The following is a 19,262-nucleotide window of genomic DNA, read 5'->3' as shown; positions in this document are numbered from 1 at the left end:
AGGGTGGCCTTCACCAACATTATGTATCTGAATGACATAAGCCTGATGGAAGGGGACAATGGTATGTAAATTCCAAATGTAACTCCTCATTGTGGTGTTCTGGAAGTCTCTCCTCACTTTTCAGTAAGCAAATTTGAACATTTTAGTGGTTGTCTACATAGTTTAGATAACTGTTAAAACTGTGGGGCCTTGCCTAGTCTTCGGTATATTATGGCTTTGTTTCTATTTAACAACTGCTTACCGTTTTAAGCACTATACTCCATGTTTTTACATGCTGTTGGAAGTGAGATAACTTGGGATAGGTAGTCTCAGAACTGGACATCTGCCTTTCATTCTTGCCCACTTTAAAGCTCTTTCTGTTCAGCAGCTAGAATGAGTCTTAAAAGAAAGAAAAAGAGGGCTGTGGTGGTATTGTGTTCCCCAAAATATTGTGTACCCTAATAAATTTATCTGGGGTCAGAGAACAGACAGCCAATAGATACAAAGGCTAGAAAGTGGTGGCACACACACCTTTAATCCTAGCACTCCAGAGGTAGAAATCCCTCTGGATCTCTGTGAGTTCAAGGCCACATTGAAAATGGCCAAGCATGGTGACACATGCCTTTAATCCCAGAAAGCAGCCTTTAATCCCAGGGAGTGATGGTAGAAAGGAAAAATATATAAGGCGTGAAGACCAGAAACAAGAAGCATTTGGCTGGTTAAGCATTTGGTTGGTTAAGCATTTGGCTAGTTAAGCTTTTAGGTTTTGAGCAGCACAGTTCAGCTGAGAGCCATTCGGATATGAGGACACAGAGGCTTCCAGTCTGAGGAAACAAGACCAGCCGAGAAGTTGGCAAGGTGAGGTAGCTGTGGCTTGTTCTGTCTCTCTGATCTTCCAGTGTTCACCCCATAACTGGCCTCGGGTTTGATCTTATTAATAAGAACTGTTAAGATTCATGCTACAGAGGGCTGGCAATTGGGATGGGATTGGATGCTGAGAGTAGAAGGTTACTGTCAATTCCCTCTCACCTGGAGTGCTGGGTTTGATCTGATTAGACAAGAATTCTCAGTAACTGAGAGTTTGGTGCTGTGTGAGAAGAGGTCCATGATTGTGATGTAGGAAGCTTTGCATGAAATATGGCAGAATCAACATGAGTGTGCAGTCTACTGAAGTCTGGAGTCTCTGAATTCTCATCTATCAACAGATTAACAATGAAACCATTCAGTTGTTCATTCACTGGGACCTCTTGTCTATCACAGTGCTTTATTCTCTGGCTGGGCAGTAGTACATTTAGCAAACGACCCCTCTGTCCTCAAAGAACTTGCATCCTGCATTCTAGAGTGAAAAATCTACAATGAGCAATTCAAATTAAAATTTTCAGAAAATGATAACTTTACAAATATAAGATGATAATGGCCAAAGGAGAGCACATATAGAAGTTGGGAAAGCAAGGGAGCATGGCTGGATATAAATGACAAGGCATCCATGAATTTGACACAGGGCATGTGACTCTGAGATAAAAGTTGGGTGATATGAATTCAGTTACAGAAAGTAAATACACCAGTTGTATTTATTTCTGTATAACATTGCAATAGTGATGACTACTTGTGAATTAGTGCTATGGGGTAAAAACAATGGTGTGGTAGTATTGTAATGCTCTGTGAATATTAGAACCTTATTATTTTGATGATTGTAATATGGCATTGTAAAAAAGTTTGGTGATGGTAGTTCTAGTAGTAGTTAGCCACTTCAAATTTTATCTCTTAAAAAGTGACATGTATTACTTGGAGAAATAATTTTGAGCAGGGATCTCTTTAGGACCATTTCAGAACTGTGATCCTCTTTAGAGATTCTTCTGGCCTGTGGAGCCTCAAACATACACACACACACACACACACACACACACACTGTCTAATAGAAGACCCTGCACTGAACTGACTAGCAGCAGGCTTTATATGTGAGCCTTGCAACTGACTTGCAGCAGGCTTTATATGTGAGCCTTGCACTTCCTGACTCCGTTAGACTGGGTGTATGTCATAGAATTGCTCTTCTCAATCGTCTGGATTGTTTGTTTATTGATTGATTGATTGATTGATTGATTGTGTGTGCCCCAACCATTTACTGACCTCTTAGTAGAAGGACCAGTCAGTATAATTCCTCTTATAAGCAGTTCAGTCTGCTTCTTCTTTCTGACACATCTTTTGTGTTGGACACAAAAATCTAGGAGTAATAAGAGTGTTACATGTTTGAGATGAACTCATAATTCAGTAAAATGGAAAGATCTAGGGAAATTATAGTTGTTATAAGTGGAACTGTAAGGACACATAAGGCATGGTGGGGCTAACCTGAATGTGTTTGCCTTGTATACTGTATGTAGTAATAAATAAGGAGACTATGATTATATGAAAATAGATACATAGATGATAGATAATTTAAAAATAAAGTTCCCATTGCTTCTGCTTTCCCTCTCAGGAACAACTCTTCAGGCAGTGTTTCATCCGACTTTTATCTAGTCTTTTTGTGTTATCCTTTGAATAGAAGCAGTATTTATTTATTGAGTGATTTACCCTTATTTTCTGGCTTCATATGTCTAGACTCCTGGGGGAGGGGGGCAGAAATCTGTTACTGTCCCAGAGTGTAATGTGTACTGTGGGGACACATTGTTTTCTCTAACATACTGTTTTAGAAATGAAAAGTACATCTTCAACTCATATAGCCCTGAGTACTTATAATAAGGCTTGATTTGGTTATTTTGAAACAGGAAACAGATAATAAGATGAAAGAACCAAAGATCACAAAGAAGTTAATACTGTTAGGCGTTAGGGTTTGATTCCACTCAAACATCCTCATTTGCACACATACTTAATTATAAGGTCATAGATTTTTTCCCCCATTTTTTAATCATTCTTCTCTCATATATTACATCCCAACTGCAGTTTCCCTTCCCTCTTCTCCTCCCAGATCCCTCCCCTCTCCCCCAGATCCACATTCCTCCTCTGTTTCTCTTCAGAAAAGGGCAGGCCTCCCAGGGTTATCAACCAAACATGACATATGTAGCAATGAGACTAGGCACATCCCCTCATATTAAGGCTCATACAAGGCAACCTAGTAGGAGGGAAAGAGTCCCAAAAGCAGGCAAAACAGTGACAGACAGCCCTCGCTCCCCACTCTTAGGTGTCCCCACAAGAACATCCAAATGCATAACCATAACATGTATGCAGAGGACATAGGTCAGACTCATACAGGCTCCCGGATTGTTGGTTCAATCTCTGTGTGCCTCTATGAGCCCTGGTTAATTGATTCTGTTGGCCATTTTCTTGTGGTATCCTTGACCCTTCTGGCTCCTACAATCCTTCCCCTCTTCTGCAGGATTCCCCGAGCTCCGTCTAATGCTTGATTGTGGGTCTCTGCATCTGCTCCCATCAGTTGTTGAATGAAGCTTCTCTGGTAATAACTATGCTATCCTCTACAAGTATATCAGAGTATCATAAGGAATCATTTCATTGACTTCCCCATCCCCAGGAACTGTTTGACTCTATTCTAGTTTTTTGGCTATCCAGACCCTGGTTCCTGGCCCTCCAGACAGTGTCAAACATGGGCGTTCTTTTGTGGTATGGGTCTCAGGCTGGACTAGTCATTGGTTTCACACTCCCACATGTTCTGTGCCACCTTTACTCCAGCACATCTTGCAGGTAGGAAAAATTGTAGGTGGAAGGATTTTGTGGCTGTGTTGGTATGGTGGTATTTTATTTGTACTGAAATGTGATTTTTAATCGTATGTTAATAAATAAAGTTGCCCGGGGGTCAGAGCTATTAGAGCCATAGAAAAAGCTGGGCAGTGGTGGTGCATGCCTTTAATCCCAGAACTTGGTAGGCAGAGCTAGGTAGATCTCTGTGTATTCAAGGATACAGCCAACAGACAGTGACGAGGCAGTCATGTGGTTGGTTTTACAACCAATGAGAAGACAGAACAGAAAGTCTATATAAAGACAAACAGACAGGAAGTAGGTCTCTTTCGGAGAGGTCTCTTGGCTGAAGAGGCTAGCTGCAGCAGGCGGGTAAGGCTCTTAGCTCTGATCTCTTGGCTTTCTTCTTTGCATTGGTTCTGTGTTTCTTATTTTAATAAGATGGTTGGTTACATCTACATGTTGGTGTCCCAGTCCCTCCACTGGAAGCCTTGCCTAGTTACAGAAGATGGCAGGTTCAGACTCTAACCCCCATTACTAGGAGTTTTCACTCCTGTAGATTCCTGGGATTTCCCATTGCACTAGGGTTCTGCCGCATTCCCGATATGCCCCTCACTTCCATGCATTTCTCACAGTCCTCTCTCTCTGCACTCCCCCACCTGTTCCCTCCCGTTCCCATCCCACCTTCCCCCAGTCTACCCACAAAATCTATTCCTTTCCCCCTTTCCAGGGAGATCTATTCACCTCCTATTGTTTCCTCCTTGTTACCTAGCCTCTCTGGAGCTGTGGATTGTAGCATGGTTATTTTTTACTTTACAGCTAATATCCACTTATAAGTGACTACATACCACGCTTATCTTTCGGGGTCTGAGTTACCACACTCTGGATGACTTTTCCTAGTTCCATCCATTTGCTTGCAAATTTCATGATGTTATTTCTTTTAACAGCAAAGTAATTGAAAAATGGATAATGAAAATGAGGTACAGTTACACAATGGTCATGGATATTATTTATAACTGAGGTATTCCTGTCCTAGGAATACCATCTCAGACTTCTATCTAGCCTTCTCTTTCAGCAGGTCCCTCCTCAGCTAACAGTATTTTCTTTTATAATGCAATCTGAACTGTTTCTAATTGAATCCCTCTTTCTTCTTCTCAGACATTTATCACTGTGGGCCATGTCTTCACAGACTCTTCAGGGCAGTGTCTCACAAACAGGAAGGGTTATAGTTGCCTCCCACTCATCTGTCTCTGCATGTGGTGCTCACCATTTACCTGTTGTGATCTAAAGATCTGGAAGGAAAAAAACTCCATGGATGTGATTCCCCCTCTTCATGGCAATGTCTCATCTCCCTCTGCAGCTGCTGTCCTCAGCCCTGCCTCCTGTCATGGCCTGAATATGAAGAAACACAGGAGGAAGAGGTGTTTTCATGGTACTGGAGTGAATTCCACAATTTAGGCCATTAGTCACAAAAAAGTAAGCCCTGTTTCCCATCATTTCAGTTGTTTCCAAGTGTCTGATTTTACCACTCTGGCTTTCTCATAAGAAAAACAAACCATTCATATCTGTCTTGCTAGAAGTCAGACTGTTTTCCTGAAAGACAACTAACACATTATGTCTTGCTCATGAAATACAGATTTTTTTTTCAGGTATGAGGGGTTCAACACCAGGACATGAAGCAGTGATCTTTCCAGAAGAAGGATCTATAATGAAGGATGTGTTCTTAGATTTTGAGAAAGATTGCCAGTCCTAGTAAAAATGGAAAGGCATATGAAAAGAAGCCCTTTTAATTTTGTTCTACCTCCCAGTGTGGAATTCTGTCCTCTCAAACTCTAATGCCTAGAGATGTGTCTGAGATATCAAGACCCTAAGGAGAGAAACTGCAAACTGTTTTATTTCTAGATGTGGCTGATCTATGGGAAGATACGATGCATTACATTGATGCCTAACATTCTTAAGTAATGGTAAGAGTTTTAAGAATTTCTATTCAATGATACAGCATCTCCTTCTACTTTTAAGATCTATTTTAGTTGAAAATTTCTTTCCTTTCAGTGAAATCCCCTTGCTGATAATTGTGGAACCCAGTGCCCCTCTTTGTTCCTTGGAAAGAGATAAGACACCAGCTGGTGGACTGATAGCAATAAAGAACTGAATTAGAGGAAGTGGAGATTGTAAGTGCAAAAGGGAAAAGAGTGCAGGTGGCTAAGGACAGAGAGTCATTCTAACTTGGCACAGCCATATCTGAATGGAATGGCAGAAGTCATAAAGCCAGCACAGCTGCTTGACAAAGATCCAGCAGAGCTGAGCCACATGATGGCTGCCATGCCACCTTTGGTTCTCATCTCTACCTGTTACATACTTGGGGCACTTTTAATATTTGTACAATTTGAGGATATTGGATGGATGGAAAATTTCTTATGAATCATTTATGCCTTTTCCCAGAAATGCTGCTTCTAAGCTTACCCAGGAAAGTCCTGAACATACTATCCCTCCCTCACTTTGAGGGAGATATCCTTATCTACTTGAAGGTCTTCCTTATGCCTTGGAGATTGTGACACATAAAGAAGAAGCCAGAGGTCTCTTCATGAGGCTATGAGACATTCTTGAAACATTTGTCCCTATACTTACACTGGAACAAGATATTCAAAACAAAGTAAATTCAAAAAGGTCAACAAGATCCGGTGGGATAGAGGAGATGGCCACAGTTCAGATTATAAGCCTCTTCCCACTGTACATTCAGACAATTACGTGGCATACAACTCTGCCCTACATAGAGACCTATTGATAAGTAAAGTATGGAGTGGAAAGATGATAAAAGTACGAGATGTCAGGACCTTCCTCTCTTAGAAGTTAGCTCATGTAGAGCCACTATAATGTCATATGACCAAGGAACAACAGAATGCCAAGATTAGACATATAGACAAATTCTATAAGGATATGAATATGAATATTGATTGTATTATGCCAGGATTTGAATAATAACTGCAGCAGCTTTAGCCTGAGGATTTTTCCTGGGCATTCTGACCACTAAGAGTTAATAATACACTGCTTGGGACATGGCAAAATGCCCAGGGAGGTTGAAGATTTTGTTTTGGTCTAGTGTCCTTGAAGCAGTCAAAACAACCAGCCTGAGCACAGGCTGTCATATGCCTCTAGATTCTCAAAAATTGGGTTATGGGGTTAATGAGTAAAAATGATAACTCTGTTTATTAATGATGTCAAAACTTGAGGGAAAATGATTGGAAATGATAACTCTGTTCTGTCATAGTTTATTAATGATTACTAAAAGATGAGCAAAAGGAAGTGAAACACATGTCCAAAACCAAAAATGATATGATCTATGTTTTGGAACATCATGAATGTATCCCTGCTAACTAAATTCTGTATAAATACAGAAACACTCTGGCTTCTAGTCAGTCAGGCTACAAGATTCTCCCGACCACCATGGCCTGGCTCACTTCTTTCACCACCGACTCCTTACATCCTCTGCAGGACCCATCCACTGCCGGGGATGGCTCCCAGCACTAACTCACATAAATCTCATTTTTTAAAGCAAAAGGAAAGTAGCACCATATAAAGTCCAAGGGGTGCTCTTGACTCTAACAATAAACATCTCCCCAGATCTCAGAGAACCTTCTGGAAGAGGAGTCAATGCCACAGTGAAGGTCAAGCGAGAAAGCTAAGCAAACTCCTTGCAAAGGCCAAGGAACTTAAAGCTGATGCTTTTGTAGTAAATCTTCCACCAAAGCAGACTTTTTGAGAGCTGTGTGGAGTCCTTGTTAAATGCCAGTATCCTTTCTGTTCCCGTTTATCTGTGTCTTATATTACATGCACAGGTTTCTGTTGGGAAAAAGGCTACTGGCCTCTGTTGGCTTCAAATATAAGATCTCATGATTGTTCTTGAATTGCATCAGCCAAGCAGTTCATTCTTGCCCAGTAGCTGGCATGACAAGAATATGTATAGGACATCCCAGTGTGCTGTGCAGTGTGGTCTGCACATCTCTATCCCTCATCAAGGCACATGGAACCTAATTTTCACTTTTGTCATATTTACAGGTCATTAAGACATACAAGTGGATGAAACTGTGAATGGTGTTATCCTAACAGGAAAACTTGAGGGAGCCTTTTTCTATTCTACTGTCTATACAGAGATGATGCTACGCACGAGGAAAGGCAAGTCTCAGCCTCCAGAATAATGAGCAATGAATTTCTCTTCTTTATAAATTGCTTAGTATAAGACATTTTCTTACAGCAGCCCAAAGTAGCTAAGACACTGTACTTCATACAATCAAATCAAATCAAATAGCCTTTCCTGAGAGTCTCAATGAATGCGAACTGGCTCTTTTAAACGTCTTTCAGGAATCATGATGCTACAGCACACAGATATTTTTTTCCAAATCCACACAGACATAAAGCAAAGGACATTCTTCCCCTTAAGCTAACATCCCTTTGTAGCTAATCTGGCATATTGAGATGCAGTAGTCATTTCTCAAACACAATATAAAATAACCATCCATCATTCTTCCTCCAGAACACTGTCATCAATAATATTTGGTTGGCCTTTCCAAGAAGAGTATAGAAACATTCTCAGAAATGAGTTATTATTTGTTTCTACACCATTTGTCAAGACCTCCTGGGATCTGAACACACACGTTAACGACGCTTCAATTGGGTTATGAGCTGAAGCATCAGAGAGAGTCCCAGCAAATGTAAACTGAACATTTACTCAGAGATTATCAGGAAGCTCCTAGAGTCTGAGAGGGACAAAGAACCAATCAGGGCTTAGTGCAGCAGCAGAGCAATGCTCAGATTCTGGAACAGCCCCAGTCTGGAGTAGCTTTCATCCCTATTGACACCATGCATCGGCTCTTGCACTCAGTTCCCTGGTGACATCAGGTCAGGCTGGCTGGCTTTATCGTAACCACCACTCTCGCTTCTGCAGATTAGTGTGGCTGCTGGAGCCATCAGACATTGCAGAAAGAATCTGGATAGGGCTCAAGTCTTTTCATTAACTGCGCATTACTCAGAATCCTAGATGGATACAGGTGAAAAGGGGGCCTGGTTCATGTCAATAGCCCTTATGGTGAAAAATGTTGAGATAGTAAATACAATGTGTTTTGCTTTTGAGTGGAGGACTTTGTTCTATGAGATTTTCTACACCCCATTAAGGAAGAAGTGTACTCAGAGAATATTTAACTTACCTAAAAAGAACAATCTTGATGGTAACTCATGGATGACGTCCAAACTCATGTCATTTCTACAGTTGCCTTCTAGGACCAATGACACTCATTTGTGATAGTTGACTGTGGTGATTCCTTATTTCTGGATGCAGCAAATGGGCATAGAGTGTGTTTGCTGATTTCATAGACTACTCTGATACTAAAAGAGCTAAGTGCATAGAAGACATAGATGTCACTCACTGCTCAGCCTGCTTCCAGCAGATCTCCACTCCAAAATTCAGATGCAAGTTATCAGCAATGGGTTTGACAGAGTGAATAGGCTGTTGTTTTAGGGTATCTCTTAATCCTGGGACCTACTTAGTAATGATAGACATGAAGACCTCTGAAAGAAGACATGGAACCTATGTGCCTAGTGAGTATCAGTGGCTGGTAGACAAGATGATGTAATAGACAGAAGGACTATGAGTGAGGGTGTGTTGGAGGCAGAGAAACCAGAGACATCCAAGCCAGCAAGTAAATTATTAGAATTTCTAAATATTTTCTGCTTCTCTCCTGGCATTCTTATGTTCTTTCTTTTACATTAACCATGTATTCTATTCTGAGTGAACCAAAAGAGGAGATGCAATGCATGGGTGAGGGGTGTTGGAGAAAGCTGGAGGTAGGGAGGAGGTGGATATGATCAAGGTACATTGAATTAATGTAAGAAATTTAAAAACAATAAATTAAATATCGTTAAAAATAATTACAGGGCATAGTAAAAAAATGATAATGCTAGGTGTTGAGCCCATCAAGAGGGAAGAAAGTGTGTTAGTTGTGCTAAATTAGAAAGCTTTTTCTTGCTAGGCAGATGGACGTATGTCTGTAACTGTATCAGTAGAATTGGCAGCAGGAATCTTATAGGGTTGAGGCCAGCCTGGATCACAGAGGCCCTATCTCTTCAACAAAAACAAAACAAAAGCAAGCAAACAAGAAAGAGCCAACTTTTCTTACTTCTCTCTCTTTTTAGCATTTAGTTACCACTTACAAGTATTTAAAGTAAGCAAAAATACCAGTTTTTATTTGTCATCAACTTTTGCATTGTGTAGTATTAGTTTTAAATGCTTTAAATTAAATCTTTCCTATTTTAATAATTAAGACACTTAGCTGTTACTTTTAAATTAGAAAATCCAAGATGTATGTGAAATCACTGAAATTACACAACATGCATTAGGAGCTTATATACATTGCTTTTCATTACATATAGTGTCTATATACCTTTTATATGTATATAAATATAAATATACATGTAGATATGTATTCATATGTGTTTTTTTATACAACAGTAGAATTGCACCATTTTAACCTAATGATTTCTTTTACTTTTTGGTTGCTGGAGGAGATACGAGCCCTGGTTATCTACTCTTTCCTTCTTCCTTCTCTGTATCTATTTCTACAATATCCGTTGGCTACTACAGTAATATCAAGTGAAGAACAATAAATACAATGGGGTTAGTTGGTTCTTGTTTTCTGAGTTAGAATAGTTTAACCATCCAAAACAGACTGAGAACATGTAATTCCCAACTTGACCTTTGGGGTCACTGGCCTCATAGACCTGCCTAATCTGATGCTCAGAGCATCATAGATGATACATGCAGACTCCAGTAGCAGGAAGTAGCGACAAGGTGTGCATAACCCTTTACCACCATCATCAGGTGGAAAGCTGCAAATTCAGAGAAACATTTTAAGAGTTTCGAGGTGGCAAAAGTAGGACATCAACCACACAGGCATGTGATTTGTGTTTGGGATCTCATCATTTCCCTTTGAAGAGCATCAAGCAAACCAACTTCTTTTTTAATGACTCAATGAGAATGTGTGTGTGTGTGTGTGTGTGTGTGTGTGTGTGTGTGTGTGTGTGTGTGTGAGACACCCCATGTGCTACATGCTGTGGTCTGCACAGAAGGTCATGTGTAAACTTAACAGTTCACTTTGGTGGTATTGAGAAGTTGAGTCTTTGTGGGTGATTAGGATGTGCAAGTAGGTGAAGCTAACTATGAATGTTGTTATCCTGAAACAAACAGGTTCATGTGACTGAACAAATGTTCACTTACTTCTCCCTAATGCTCCATCTCCTGCTTCCTGATATAAGGCCACATTATCATTACTTCTTAGCCTGGGAAATTAGGTCCACAGGAAGAATCAGAGTCAAGTAGTACATTCTTGAGAGTTCTCAGAAATCCGACTCGTTTCTCACTGGAACTCAAGTTTTGGCCAAAGATTGTAGGGAAAACAAACAAACAAACAAACAAAAAACAGAAACAAATTTTCAAACCTTCGGCTATGTCTTTGGTGTCTCTTACTAAGAAACCTTTAGAGGTCTCACCTAACCATACTTCTCAATGTCCTCACATGCTGCAAATTCAAAGAAGTCGGGGCTTCTTAGTCTAGTTTCTATTCTCCTCAAGGTCACAATGGTCAAAGGCATGCATATTCCACATGAGGATTTGGGGATGGTGTCAGTAGCAAAAGTGGTTTGAGAACATGTGGTGTGTGTCTACTTCTTGGTGTGTGTGTGTGTGTGTGTGTGTGTGTGTGTGTGTGTGTGTGTGTGTATGTGTGTGTGTGTGTGTCTACTTCTTGGTGTGTGTGTGTGTGTGTGTGTGTGTGTGTGTGTGCAAATCAATGTGTACATTTTAAAATCCCAGGAGTTCTACAATTTGAAGATGTCTCTTGCTGGGTTTATAACCTGAAAATACCCAAGAAGACTTTCATTTGATCCCTCATAGTGTGTTATAATTAGCATCAGCTTTTCTTCTTCTAATTTTAAATCTGAAATGCTAGCAACGATTATAAATGCAGCATTGATTTATTAACAGGCTTTTCTCAGAAATGAAAATGAGCATTATCACATTAAAATGTCGTGCATAATTTTTAAAAAATATTAAAATGGATAAAAAGTAGTAATTTTAGATCAAAGGAAATCCAGTGTGTGTTTATTCCCCATATGATACAGGGAAAACCTAGAGGATAAGAATTGGTGATTTGAATTTTGTTCATTACTTTCCAGACAGTAAGAAAATAGGCTAATTGTCACTATCAGAAGATATTTGTTTCAATTCTCATTTGTTTTTGTGTTTTGGGTGGCTTTTAGTTTCACTGGTTTCAGTATAATGGCTTTTGATCCATGAGACACTGTAGCCTAAGAATGACTGATGGAGCACATTCAGAGAGCCATGAACCTTGGACACAAGCCCATCTTGCTGTGGTACATCTGCAGCTGGAACTGCTCAGGGTCAGTGGGTGGTTGTTCAGATCTGGATTCCTAAGGACTCCTGCTGCCTGAGACAGACACCTGAATGTATGTCAGTGGCAGACTCCCAAGGCATAACACACTGTAACTGCACAATTCAGAGAGGTCTGATGCAGTGATAGGTACTGTGGCATGTCTGAATGTCACTTATGTCAATCAGTCTCTGCCCCTGTCACCAGCCAGGGTCTGTGCTGCATAAAGCTGACTGTACAGTAACCACAGTTAGATGACTAAATGCCTCAGAATTATGCAGAATTAAGATGAGCTTTTTACATCCTTGGTCTTTGGCTTAAATTTTATTTCAGGAAAATCTGGAGAAATGTGTGTTGGATAGACAGACTTGTGCTGCAGTTGAGAATATGGACACTATAGAGAGCTGCTGTTTCATGTGCTAAAATATGACTAGCAATATTCCAGTCTCTGCGTGCTAATTCACTTATTCCTCACGACAGACTCATGAGATGAAGTAAGTGCTGTTCTAGCTCTTCACAGATGCTGTGGGGTGGAAAGTTGGCTCAGCTGTTAATGGCTCTGGCTCACAACTAAAAGGACAAGAGAAGCTAAATGATTATACAACTTACCATAGCTGAAAACATCACTTATTCATTTGTTCATTCATTCATTCATTCATTCATTCATTCATTCATTAGTTAGACACCAAGGATCTGGGAAAGCAAATGTACTCACATATTCCTCTCTTTCCTTCAGTCTTCCTTGGGAATCTCTTTGCTCTAACCCTAGATGAAATTGATATAAATCTGCACATCAGAGCAGAGTAAGCAGCCACAGTAGAGACAGAATTAAGATATAAGCAGAGCACACCTGGCATGCATCCACACACTGGTAATTACCAATTACCACATTGACACCCTACTCATGCCCAGGGAAGATGCAGAATTGCTTCCTAGGATGGAGAGGTGTCCTCTTAACAGAAAGACAGAGTTAGTGAAGAAGTACTCTGTTTGGACTCTAGACTCAGAGTAATCAGTACAAACCAAAGCAACAGTGAGCCAACTAGAGTTAGCAAAAATTACAACAAAAAACTGGAGCCTAACTAATTTAATTTTAGAGTGTTAGTGCTTGGTAAGAGAGCATCAGATGAGCTGATAAAGCAACAATCTCACAGTCACTTTCTGTGGGAGTGTGCTTACAGCAAGAGGCACAGGAGCACTGAGCTGAGTGGCTGAAGAATAGTACCCTGTGAAAGAGGGGCTGCCAGCCTCTCCAAAGCCAGTCATTATGGAGCAGCCTTAGTTGTTGAGGCTGCCTTGTTTACTATACAAGGCTTGCTGGTGGGTAGTGGTGAAGACAATGTTTCCATCATAGAGATCTACTGAACTAAACTATCACTCTAGACTTTCACTGGAGTCCATGCTTTTTTTAAAAATCATTTTTTTTGTTTTTTTGAGACAGGGTTTCTCTGTGTAGCTTTGCGCCTTTCCTGGAACTCACTTGGCAGCCCAGGCTGGCCTCGAACTCACAGAGATCTGCCTGGCTCTACCTCCTGAGTTCTGGGATTAAAGGCGTGTGCCACCACTGCCCGGCTAAATCAATTTTTAAATGTAGTTGCAGTTGGGTGAATCCCTTGCCAACATCACTTAGATAATCGACAGTGATTCTATCTGAGCAGCAATTACACTGAATAATGTTTTATAGCATTAGTCTAGTTATTACTTTCAAGTATTATTATTATGTGAGTATCCCATTAGATGTCTGTAATTCATGCAATTTTTGTAATATACATCATATGTACTCACCTATAGAAAGGTGCACGAATGCATGTGTGTGTGCATGTGTGTGTATAAGTTGTATCATATATAGTAAGTAGCTTTATATTGCCACTGTCGTTTTGATGTTGTCAAGTAGAATATGAGAAAAATGACATACCAGTTTACATGGACATAACCATACCGACTTTCTATATATTTATCTTCCTATATTGTTCTCTATGACTTTATAACAGATGTCCACATTCTTGGTGGCATCACACATCTTGTTTTCATCTTACATATCTGTAGGTCAGAAGTCAAAGTGGGCTTCACTGAGCTGCAACCAGGATATCTATTTCCTTTCCTGATCCAGTTTATAAAGGCCACTAATACATGTGCATATATACTAATGTACACATATATTAGTATATACATATTTGCTGTACTGATGATGTACTGATAGACCTCATATATCTCATGCGTTCTAAATACTCTACTGTTGAGCTATATTCCTCACCCCTAGGCTTTACTATTTTATTTCCTGAATGTGCCAACATCCATGCTAACTGTATATTTCTCTTGGATGTTCATGTCTGAGATATTTCTCTGAGTTCTGCCTCACTTTGTTCAGGTCTTCACTGTAATGACAACTGTGTTGATCACATTTCATGCATTACTTCTTACAATTATCACATTCTCTGTGTCAATCAGAAACATATTCAGCTGGCATTAAGCCTATTTTCCTTATATATTTTTAACCAGCTTGTTCCAGTTCATGTGTAAATATATTCCATTGGGCTAGAAACTTATTTTATCCATTTATTGATGTGATAGTTTGTATATGGGTTGAATGTGGCGATCCTGTGGAAACACTGAAGGGAGAAGATGTTTAAAAGGCAAAAGCAACCATAAACTCCTGCAGTCCTCAGGAGCTACAGTCAGAAGAGATGGTCAGAATGAGCTGTTGTTACAAGTCAACCCCTACCCTCAGCCACTTGCTGGCTTCCTATTTCTCATGAGATGTCTTCTTCTTATATGTTTCCATGCTGTGTGATCTTAAACTTCACCAGAGGCCAAAACAAATAGGAATCCCCAGTCTTGGAACTTCAGCCTCCAAACTTTGGTGAAAAAATTACCTTCTTTACTATACAGAGTCAGGTTGCCTTAGGCATTTCGTTATTATAACAGTAAGAACAGCAGCAATCCCAAACAATCTGACTGCTATATCCAGTGCAAGTGAGTTAGACAGAGCCCCCATGTCCCCACAGTTTGTACTTGAAGATCCTTTAAAAAGGAGCAAGCTAGTCTTTAAAAAAGATTTATTTTATGTGTATTTGCCTGTAGGTGTGTATATGCTCTACATACTAGTGAATACTACAGGTGTCCATGGAAGCCAGTGATATGGTGTCCTCTGGAGCTGGAGTTACAGGAGACTGTAAAATACCTCTGTGATTCCTGACTTCATAAAATCTTAGATACAATTTACTCAAAGAAGTCTGCCAATGCACTCGTGATAAATATTTATCATGTATTTTTTTTACAGTTGAGTATCTTCACAAAATGTCTTCTGAGAATTAAATATGATAGTTTTCAAGCACCTAATAGCAGGCCTAAAATATCACTAATTCTTCTCACCCTGTCTGGTACCTATTTGTAGTAGAAATACATTTTCTCAATATTTTGATATTTTTTCTTTATGTCTTTCTTATTCTTTTTGTTAGCATTTTGTTTCTTGAAAAATATTCTCCTGGGCCAGGGAGATGTCTGAATGGACAAGAGCATACACAGAAGACCTGAGTTCAGTTTCCTTCTTAGGAACTCACAGCTTCTTGCCACTCTAGCTCCAGGAGATCTGATGCCCTCTTCTGGCCTCTATGGGCACTGCACTCAAGGGCAGGTAACAACACAGACACATAAGCATACACATAATTAAAATTAAATAAATCTTTTAAAAATTTATGCATAAGCACTTGTGTGCTGTAACTATATGCTGAAGAAATATATATATAAATATATATAATAAATATATATAAATATATATATTTATATATACACATTATGTATAATACAGAAAATATGCACATATACACCTTCTAAATAAGTTAGGTGCTTGAAAACTATCACATTTAATTCTTAGAAGATATTTTATGAAGATACTCATTTGTAGATAAATACATGATAAATATTTATTACAAGTGCAATGGCAGACTTCTTTGAGTAAATTGTACCCAGGATTTTATGAAGTCAGGAATCACAGAAGTGTTCAGTTTTGAGTGATAAAGGAGTAAACTCAGTGATGCCTTCAGTACATCACAAAACTTGAAGGTAATCATTTCCTTAGTAATTTTGCTTATTTCAAGGTCAGATAATTTTTTTAACTTGATGTACTAGTGTAATATCAAACAAGGTAATGCTAATTACTGTACAAATAACCTCCTAAATACAATGTCCCAGATAAAACAGATGTTTGGCTTTTGTCGTGTGAGCCAAAGGATCACCATCCCCTTGGTTGTCTTCCCCAGGTCTTCCCATCTCCGTCTCTAACTGACCTGAACTTTGGTACAGATATTGTATTAATCAATGGTTAACAATAATGAGTACCAGAACTTGAAAAGTTTTGACAAATCAGGGCTGGAAGTGAAGCAGTTAATAAATATCCTCATGGTCTATTCATTGGGATGTAATACAGAGCTAAAATCAATAGGATACTGATATTGGATACATAGGATAAGTGTAATATAGCTCTGTCCCAGGAATAAGAATGAAGTGTTCTTTTTTTTTTAAAAAAAAGATTTATTTATTATATATAGAGTGTTCTGCTTGCATGTATGCCTGCATGCCAGAAGAGGGCATTAGATCTCATTATAGATGGTTGTGAGCCATCATGTGGTTGCTGGGAATTGAACTCTGGACCTCTGGAAGAGCAGCCTGTGCTCTTAACCTCTGAGCCATCTCTCCAGCCCAGAATAAAGGGTTTCATTGGTGGTGAAAAGACATGAGACATCTCAGGATTTTTGAAAAGTTAATTAAATACTACCAAATGTAAATTATTATTAGTGAACTAGTAAATATTTTAAGATTTTGGGACCACATATGGGTTTTTATTATAAAAAAAGAATGACACCAAACATATTCATGAATTGTACATTGATTTCAAAATAATGACATAATTAATAGAAAAGAAGGTAATAGGAAAAGGTTACTGGTTAACTTGTTTGTCTAATTGGATGCACTGAGAAATACCCTGCAGGACAGTAAAGCACTCCTCTCAGTGTGTCTAGTTTGGATTATTCACCCCCCTCAGGGCAGAGATGGCAGACCCAGTGGGTTTATCTTGTTCCTTATACCAGCATGAGTATCTCAGACAGCTGTATAACTGAGAATCCCCACCCCAGCTGGAGGGATGAACACTAGTTGTCTTGATTTTGCTTTTCCTAATAAATTTACATGTTTTTGATATAAAAGAAAAAACCACTTCCTCTTTATGTGTTCCCTTTCTTTTATATTTAGCAGTATACAACTATGAACATTTCCCAAATCTTTCAGTTTTCAAAATGTCCTTCATATATTTTCATGTATTCCTTATTTCAGTTTGCTCAGAATATTTTCTATTCTTACATACAGTGTTACTGCTTTAGAGCATGCATCATAATATACACACCACACTCACACACACACACATGCATTCACACACACACACACACACACACACGAACATACACGTGCACACACATGCACACACACAGACACACACGCACATACACACACATGCACACACACATACACACATATACACACACACAGGCACACACACAGGCACACACACAGACACACACACATGCACACGCACATGCACACACACACACGCACGCACACACACAGAGACACACACACACGCAGTAGCAAGAACTAACATTGTCCTGATCCAGTGCAGTTGAGCTGCCCATGATACGTTTGCTGCTTGTTTCAGAAGGCATTTTCCTGAGAACAATTAAGACTAAACTCATAAATAAAAACCATTGTTTGGCTAAAAAGAAAAATTCCTCCATATCTATTTATCCCGACAAACTGCTCACTTGTTAAACAACTTCCCAAGGTCCATTTTAAACACTCAGTTTCTTGTATTAATCTTTGAAACTCTTCCATTCCAACCTTACAGCTTCAGTAACTCTGTTCATTTAAAAGACCCATCACAAGCCCCTGGGAACTTGACCTAAAGAATTCTGTGAAGCCAATGTTTCCCTGTAGGTCGTGAGTTTGAAGAATATAAATGATATTTTCTCGAGGGCTGTCGCATAGCATGTTGTGGGATTCAACAACACTATCTTAGATTTTCCAACTGTATCTGGAGAGAAGTGGATGAAATAGACCTGCAGTGTTGTTTGTAATGCTCGCTTTATTATTTTCTATGTGATTGATGTATGTCACAACTGAAAATTATAAAACAATGTAGCGAGACAAGAGGAATGAAAAACTGCATGAGATTCTATTCTTGATAGCTTTTATACAATAATATATATCATTATCATTAAACTGCTTATGTCATTGGAAAGGCTAATAAATGAATGAAGTAGCCAATATTATTAAGTTTATTTTACACTAAATTTACATCTCATATAGCTATAGGACAATGTATTCCTAATCAGATATTGTGGGAATCATTTAACTAAGTCTTTATAAGACTTATTTTCCAATTAATTTCATTTATGTACAGGGGTGTGTGTGTGTGTGTGTGTGTGTGTGTGTGTGTGTGTGTGTGTTTGCGTGTGTGTGTGTGTGCGTGTGTGTGTGTGTGTGTGTGTGTGTGTGTGTATGTGCACTTGTGAGTACAGGTGGCTGCAGAAGGAGAAGCCAGACATGGGGTCAGGTTCCTTGAATCCAGAGTAAGGGGTCTGTCAGCCGTCCAATATGGGTGCTGGGAACTGAACTCAGGTCTTCTCCATAGACACTAAGGGCTCATAAGTGCTGAAGCATCTTTCTAGCCCCCAATGAAGCCCTTAAATGCATCTCTGATCGTATTTATGATAACTTTCACTGGAGCGCACATGTAATTTATTGAATAAAGTACGCTTTTGTACTGATCTTAAATTAGCTTCTCAGTGTCTATGTGATGGTGATGTAACTTGGGAGTTGCTTGGGAATTAGCATAGTGCCCTCCTGGTCAACACTTGAGGATGGGGAGGAGACAGAGTGGAGATGAGTCTCAGGTATGTCCTGCATTGGGAAACAGAACCAGAACATGTATTAGCATACCTTGGGTGCTTCCTCCCTGCTGAGATTTGTTCTTGGACAAGGCACTTCCCTTTCTCTGAGGCAGTGTTGTTTGCATATTTGTTTGCCCTTGAGACAGGGTTGCTCTGTGATAAACTGAAACTCACTTCATAAGAGCCATCAAGACTTTACTTGTTTTCTAAAACTTTA

At 39.4% G+C, this 19,262-nt stretch overlaps 1 protein-coding gene and 1 long non-coding RNA gene across 12 annotated transcripts in view; both read left to right on the top strand.

Moving 5' to 3' along the window:
* The first annotated feature begins 5 nt into the window (after positions 1-5).
* On the top strand, positions 6-7,839 carry LOC131920317 (uncharacterized). 5 transcript variants are annotated; one of them, XR_009381614.1, is made up of 6 exons: positions 3,168-3,427; positions 3,541-3,672; positions 5,027-5,142; positions 5,569-5,630; positions 5,719-5,837; positions 7,723-7,839. It is a non-coding gene; the product is annotated as an uncharacterized LOC131920317 (long non-coding RNA). The 5 variants fall into 5 exon arrangements; XR_009381619.1 differs by lacking the exons at positions 3,168-3,427; positions 3,541-3,672 and adding an exon at positions 6-61; XR_009381613.1 differs by having other exon boundaries at positions 3,168-3,672.
* Positions 7,840-9,219: 1,380 nt separating this feature from the next.
* Positions 9,220-19,262, top strand: part of LOC131920236 (STAM-binding protein-like) — a 43,327-nt gene continuing 33,284 nt past the window's right edge. For 4 of the 7 annotated variants that reach the window (XM_059274598.1, XM_059274593.1, XM_059274582.1 and 1 more), the window contains exons 1-3: positions 9,220-9,359; positions 12,438-12,598; positions 15,563-15,738. The gene's annotated coding sequence lies outside the window, so the exon portion shown is untranslated. The remainder of the gene's footprint in view (positions 9,360-12,437; positions 12,599-15,562; positions 15,739-19,262) is intronic. The other 3 variants (XM_059274606.1, XM_059274586.1, XM_059274580.1) reach the window with 1 other exon arrangement.

The sequence above is a fragment of the Peromyscus eremicus genome, chromosome 1 (genome assembly GCF_949786415.1).
Source record: "Peromyscus eremicus chromosome 1, PerEre_H2_v1, whole genome shotgun sequence".
NCBI classification, from domain to species: domain Eukaryota; kingdom Metazoa; phylum Chordata; class Mammalia; order Rodentia; family Cricetidae; genus Peromyscus; species Peromyscus eremicus.
The sequence above is the reverse complement of the archived record's forward strand: the minus strand, read 5'-3'. Positions and strand labels throughout refer to the sequence as shown.